Here is a 6426-nt window from a genome sequence, read left to right as displayed (position 1 = left end):
TGGCCCTCATTTCCCAGGCCATTTTCCATTGTCACAGCTGGAAAAACAACCGACACTTTGCCAGTGTTTTGTTTTTGGCTTGTTTGTCGTGTTTTCCCACACCAGGCCAAACCAGCTTGTTCCACTGCTCTCTCCCCAAACACGGGGCCACACAACACACCGCCGCTGCCAAACGCACTTCATCAGACACAGATTGGATTAATTCCCCAATTAGCATTCTCCCTGGACGTCATTATTACAAAGCGTGGGAAATTGCGTAGTAGAAAAGTACAAATAAGCTGGTCACATTTCTAATGGCTAGAGACAACTGTGCTGCATGCAATGTGTTTAGATTTGACTACATTTAGATCAGAATGTGCAATTCAGGATGAACTGTTCTTTTCACATACAAAGACGAGGCAGGGTCAGACAGAGTTCCAGTTGGCACCGCAAATTTCCTCAATGGCCCACTACTGTAGCTTGGTAATCTGATCTCAGTGACCGTTTATTTGTGTTTGCGGCTGAGCTAATAGAAATCCGACCACACGCATTATGTCTAATGGTGATTAAGATTGAGGATTTTAAATAATATTACAAGCTGTCTTAAAGCTTTTTATGTCTCAACGCTTTGTTTTATCTCCAGATTCTTGGATGCATACAGTAGCACTTGATTATTTGGGTGAGGAGTGGAGATGAAGCTGAATGGGAATCATCATTAAAAACAAATAATACAAACCCCCCCCCGGGTTATTTATGACTTCTTACATTCTTATTTGTTTTCCCAGTCTGGTGTTCATGGGAAAGAACACACTGTACATTTTTGCTATGTATGGCATCAAGATAGATGGTCATCTCAATGTATATGTGTCTGAGCTGGAGAATGAGGGTTTCTTAAATCCCACTTCTGGTGCAATATAGTCTCCATTCCAGTAGTCAGGAAATCTCTGGAGTACAGTCTGCTGGTTAAGCAGCCAACCGCTGGGAAACATTCTCAAAGTCGTCCTTAGGGCTCCCCAGACGGTCCGTATTTTTGCTCTATCCCTATTCGAGTCTTCTGAGCACGTTGCAATCAACCTTTTTAATGATACGCCTAATACGCTTAATAACTGTAATATATAGACCTCCCAAGCAAAATAGCAAATTTGTGTCAGAAATTGCAGAATTATTACCAGTATGATAAGAGCCTTCTGTGTGGACTTCTGTGGACTTTAACTCACACATCGATGGTCCTTCAGACAGTAATTCATTACAATTCTAGAGACATTTAATTGAAGCAGCACATGGGCAGCTCTACCCCCAAGCTAGGTCACGTCCTGGAACTGGTCATCACTAAAGGTTTAAACACAAAGGTGCCTCAGATCTCGGACGTTTTCACATCAGATCACTTCTGTATTTTCTTTTAATCAATTTAGAGGTAAAGAAGAAAGTTACTTTTTTAACACCACATTGACTCCGAAACAGTTGAGAAGCTTAAAACTGTTTATAATAGTTCAGCGAACATCCTGTAATGATCTATTCTCCGATCTAAGTGCTAGATTACGGGAAAGTCTTGACCCTCTTGCGCGCTCTTAGAAATCCATGGATGAATGTGGGAATACGCCAACTTAAGAGAAATTGTCATGAATCAGAGCGCTTACTGGGGGAAACTAAACTGCAGGCACAGTATGATGTTCTTAAAGAGCTGATCTCAGTCTATAATAATGCTATGAAAATATCCAGACAGTCATATCTCTCCAGTGTAAACAAGACACAAAAAAATACCCAAATCCTTTTTTCCACCATAGACCAACTAATTAAGCCTAACTTGGCTAACTAGTGCGTTTAATCATGATTTATCTTCTAAAATCTGTGACGAGTTCGCAATTCATTTCCAAAATAAAATAGACCTGATACGACAGGGTGTAGCTCAGCAGATGTAGGGGCCAGCTACATCAGTAATGCCCTCTTTCTCTGTTATCAGTATAAGTAAATACGTATCTAATGTCAAATAATTTATATGAGAAGTTTCATTCAGGTTTTCGTTCCAACCATAGCACAGAGACAGCATTGATTGTGATTGACGCTCCTTCTATTTTGGTTTTATTTGATCTTAGTCCAGCCTTTGATCCAGATTTTACTCCAGCGTCTCGAATGCTGGGTCGGCCTCTCGGGCACAGTTTTATATGGTTTAAGTCATATTTAAGTAATAGACAGTTCATGGTTTCACTTGGAAATCAGTCATCAAAACAATTTGCCGGTTTTTTTGTGGAGTCCCCCAAGGTTCAGTCTTAGGGCCTTTGTTGTTCTCTTTGTACATACTACCTCTAGGTGATGTCATTAGGAAGCAGAGTATAAATTTTCATAGCTATGCTGACGACACCCAGCTACACATTTCTATTCCTTCTGAGGTTCAAGACTCTGTAGATTAACCAGACTAACCAGCTGTGTGTCAGATATTTCTCAGTGGATGTCGCAAAAGTTTCTACAATTAATTCATGAAAAAACTGAAATACTGATCGTTGGTACAGAAACTCGGAGAAAAATGACTTGTTGAGAAACTTAGTTCTTTAGCTTCATATACCAAACCTGAAGTATTAAACCTGGGTGTGATCTTAGACTCTGAGCAGTTTTGCCCCGCATGTAAACACAGTCACTAAAGTAGCCTTTTTTTATTATTTAAGAAATATCGCTAAAGTTCGGCCTTTTCTATCTCAGAGCGATGCAGAGAAACTTGCTCATGGATTTGTTACAAGCAGACTTGACCACTGTAATGCTCTTCTTACTGGAGTCCCTAAGAAAACTATACGTCCCTTACAACTCGTACAAAACACAGCAGCATCCTAACAAAAACGAAAACGAGAGATGACGTCATTCCCGTTTTGAGGGAACTGCACTGACTGGCTGCCTGGCTGCTTGTATCATTCAGGATCGATTTCAAGGTTCTGCTGCTGGTCTTTAAAGCTCAAAACGACCTAGAACCTGCTTACATCACAGAGTGTCTGTCAGTTTATGTTCCAGCACGTAATCTAAGATCTGCAGATAGCGGCCTTCTACAGAGACCCTCTGTAAAATACAGAAACCTGGAGAGACTCGTTCAGTTATTCTGCTTCTAAACTGTGGAACTCAATTCCACCTTTTATTAGACAGTCAAGCTCAGCGCTCACTTTTAACAAGCACCCAAAAATGTATCTCTTTAAACTAGCATTTAACTAAAACGGATGGTCTTGTGGTGTTCATCTTTATCTTGTAATTTAATCTTCTTCATTTTCTTCTGATTCTAACAAATACTAATGATCTCTTCTCTAACTATTTTTATCACCTGTTTCATCACCTGTCTGTAAAGTACTTTGAGCTACCACCAGCATTGAAAAGTGCTATATCAATAAAATTGTTGTTAATATTATTATTATTATTGTTATTATTATGTGTTGTGAGCTGGGTTGGAGTAAACATGTGGAGCGGCTTGGGGGTGCTGAGGACTGCTTTGAGCACCACTGCGATAGAACTACCCCCCTGTGACTCCTGTGTAGGTATATACACTTAAACCACAGAAGCACAAATCGGAAGCTACCTGTGAAAATGGAGAGAAATCTGGGTTTATCTACAGTGCATCCGGAAAGTATTCACAGCGCTTCACTTTTTCCACATTTTGTTTTGTTACAGCCTTATTCCAAATTGAATTAAATTAATCTTTTTCCTCTAAATTCTACACAAAATACCCCATTGTGACCATGTGAAAAACGTTTTCTCGAGAGTTTTGAAAATTTATTAAAATTAAAAAACAAAGAAATCATATTTACATAAGTATTCACAGCCTTTGCTTAATACTTTGTAGAACCACCTTTGGCAGCAACTACAGCCTCAAGTCTTTTTGAATATGATGCCACAAGCTTGGCACACCTATCTTTAGGCAGTTTTGCCCTTTCTTCTTTGCAGTACCTCTGAAGCTCCATCAGGTTGGATGGGAGACGTCTGTGCACAGCCATTTTCAGATCTCTCCAGAGATGTTCAATCGGATTCAAGTCTGGGCTCTGGCTGGGCCACTCCAGGACATTCACAGAGTGGTCCTGAAGCCACTGCTTTGAGATCTTGGCTGTGTGCTTCGGATCGTTGTCCTGCTGAAAAATGAACCGTCGCCCCAGTCTGAGGTCAAGAGCGCTCTGGAGCAGGTTTTTATCCAGGATGTCTCTGTACATTGCGGCATTCATCTTTCCCTCTATCCTGACTAGTCTGCCAGTTCCTGCTGCTGAGAAACATCCCCATAGCATGATGCTGCCACCACCATGCTTGACTGTAGGGATGGTATTGGCCTCGTGATGAGCAGTGCCTGGTTTCCTCCAAACATGACGCCTGGCATTCACACCAAAGAGTTCAATCTTTGTCTCATCAGACCAGAGAATTTTGTTTCTCATGGTCTGAGAGTCCTTCAGGTGCCTTTTTGCAAATTCCAGACGGGCTGCCTTGTGTCTTTTACTAAGGAGTGGCTTTCGCCTGGCCACTCTGCCATACAGGCCTGATTGGTGGATTGCTGCAGAGATGGTTGTCCTTCTGCAAGGTTCTCCTCTCTCCACGGAGGAACGCTGGAGCTCTGACAGAGTGATCATTGGGTTCTTGGTCACCTCCCTGACCAAGGCCCTTCTCCCCCGATCGCTCAATTTAGACGGCCGGCCAGCTCTAGGAAGAGTCCTGGTGGTTCCGAACTTCTTCCATTTACGAATGATGGAGGCCACTGTGCTCATTGGGACCTTCAACGCAGCAGTAATTTTTCTGTATCCTTCCCCAGATTTGTGCCTCGAGACAATTTTGTCTCGGAGGTCTACAGACAATTCCTTTGACTTCATGCTTGGTGTTTGCGCTCTGACATGCAGTCAACTGTGGGACCTTATATAGACAGGTGTGTGCCTTTCCAAATCATGTCCAATCAACCACAGGTGGACTCCATTTAAGCTGTAGAAACATCTCAAGGATGATCAGTGGAAACAGGATGCACCTGAGCTCAATTTTGAGCTTCATGGCAAAGGCTGTGAATACTTATGTAAATATGATTTCTTTGTTTTTTAATTTTAATACATTTTCAAAACTCTCGAGAAAACTTTTTTCACATGGTCACAATGGGGTATTTTGTGTAGAATTTTGAGGAAAAAGATTAATATAATTAAATTTGGAATAAGGCTGTAACAAAACAAAATGTGGAAAAAGTGAAGCGCTGTGAATACTTTCCGGATGCACTGTACAAGAGGACATGTTTACATTAATTGAAATCTGAAGACCTACCCTCATCCTGGAGATTTACTGGCCTTCAGAGATTATTTCCAACCAAAGTTTGACCGTCAGAACTAGACGTGCTTGATTACAATTGCAGTAATTGATTGATTACGATTGACAACACCCTGCACCTGCCAGATGTTTAGGTTTGCCACATTTATAATACAGTGTTGGAAATAAAGGTTCTGTGCAGACACATTTCCATTCATCAAGGTCAAAAGCGATGTAAAGCAGTGGTTTTGAGGTACCTTACATAAGTCTTTCCCAAGTGAAAAAGTACATACCTCTTCATAAACGAATGTTTTTAAACAGAACAATAAAATGAAAAATCCTCTGTAAAGCGATTCCACAGTTCCACTAAGCTCCAAGCTCAAACTCTAGTATTAAATATCTTATTTGTTAACGTCAGAGGTCAGCGGAATGAGACAGGTGAGGGGACCGAGACGTGACTGAGAGCACCAGACTGAATAAACACCACTGATGGAGTACTGTTAGATGGGTTACTGAAGTCTCGAATAATGTGTTTACACTGCTTCGTGCCTTCCGCAAGCCACCTGCCCCCTGTCCCTACCCCGATAAACAGGAGCCAACACCTGCGGTTAGAATCGATAACACCTCTGAGCTGTAATCCTCCTAATGCGGTTTGCTTAACCCAAATTTACTTGCTGCCGTTGCTCATGTCGAACTAAGGTGGGCAGTGAACTTCAAATGAACTTGGATGGTTCAAACATTTTTTTCTTTTTTCTTTTTCTTTTTTTTCTTTCCACAGTTGAGAGTGTGGGAAAGTGGCGCAAAGTGAATGAACAAGTGTTGGAGATTATTTTTGACACGTTCTGGGGAACGCAGAGTTAGCCCGCTCTCATGTTTGCTGTTTTACCTTACTTGCTTTCGTCAGCAAACATTTATTCAACCAATCTCACAAAATATACATTTTTTCAGAAATGAATGACGGACATTGCCACATGCCAATGTAAGGTGATGTTAAAGCAACACTGTAAAAAATAATTCAGTGTAAGTAACGTTGTTGTCTTAATATTCTGCATTAAATTTCATCAAAGCAATAAAAAGTTAACTGAACGCATCGTTTTTTGTTCTGTTAACTTACTATTAGAAGTTCAATGACCGTTTTAAAGCAGGTTTACTTGTGTTTTTAAGTTAAAACATTGAATCATTTTTTACAGTATATGTATTGCTTAAACAAAA

This window comes from Pygocentrus nattereri, chromosome 27 (assembly GCF_015220715.1).
Source record: "Pygocentrus nattereri isolate fPygNat1 chromosome 27, fPygNat1.pri, whole genome shotgun sequence".
Lineage (NCBI taxonomy): Eukaryota > Metazoa > Chordata > Actinopteri > Characiformes > Serrasalmidae > Pygocentrus > Pygocentrus nattereri.
The sequence above is the reverse complement of the archived record's forward strand: the minus strand, read 5'-3'. Positions refer to the sequence as shown.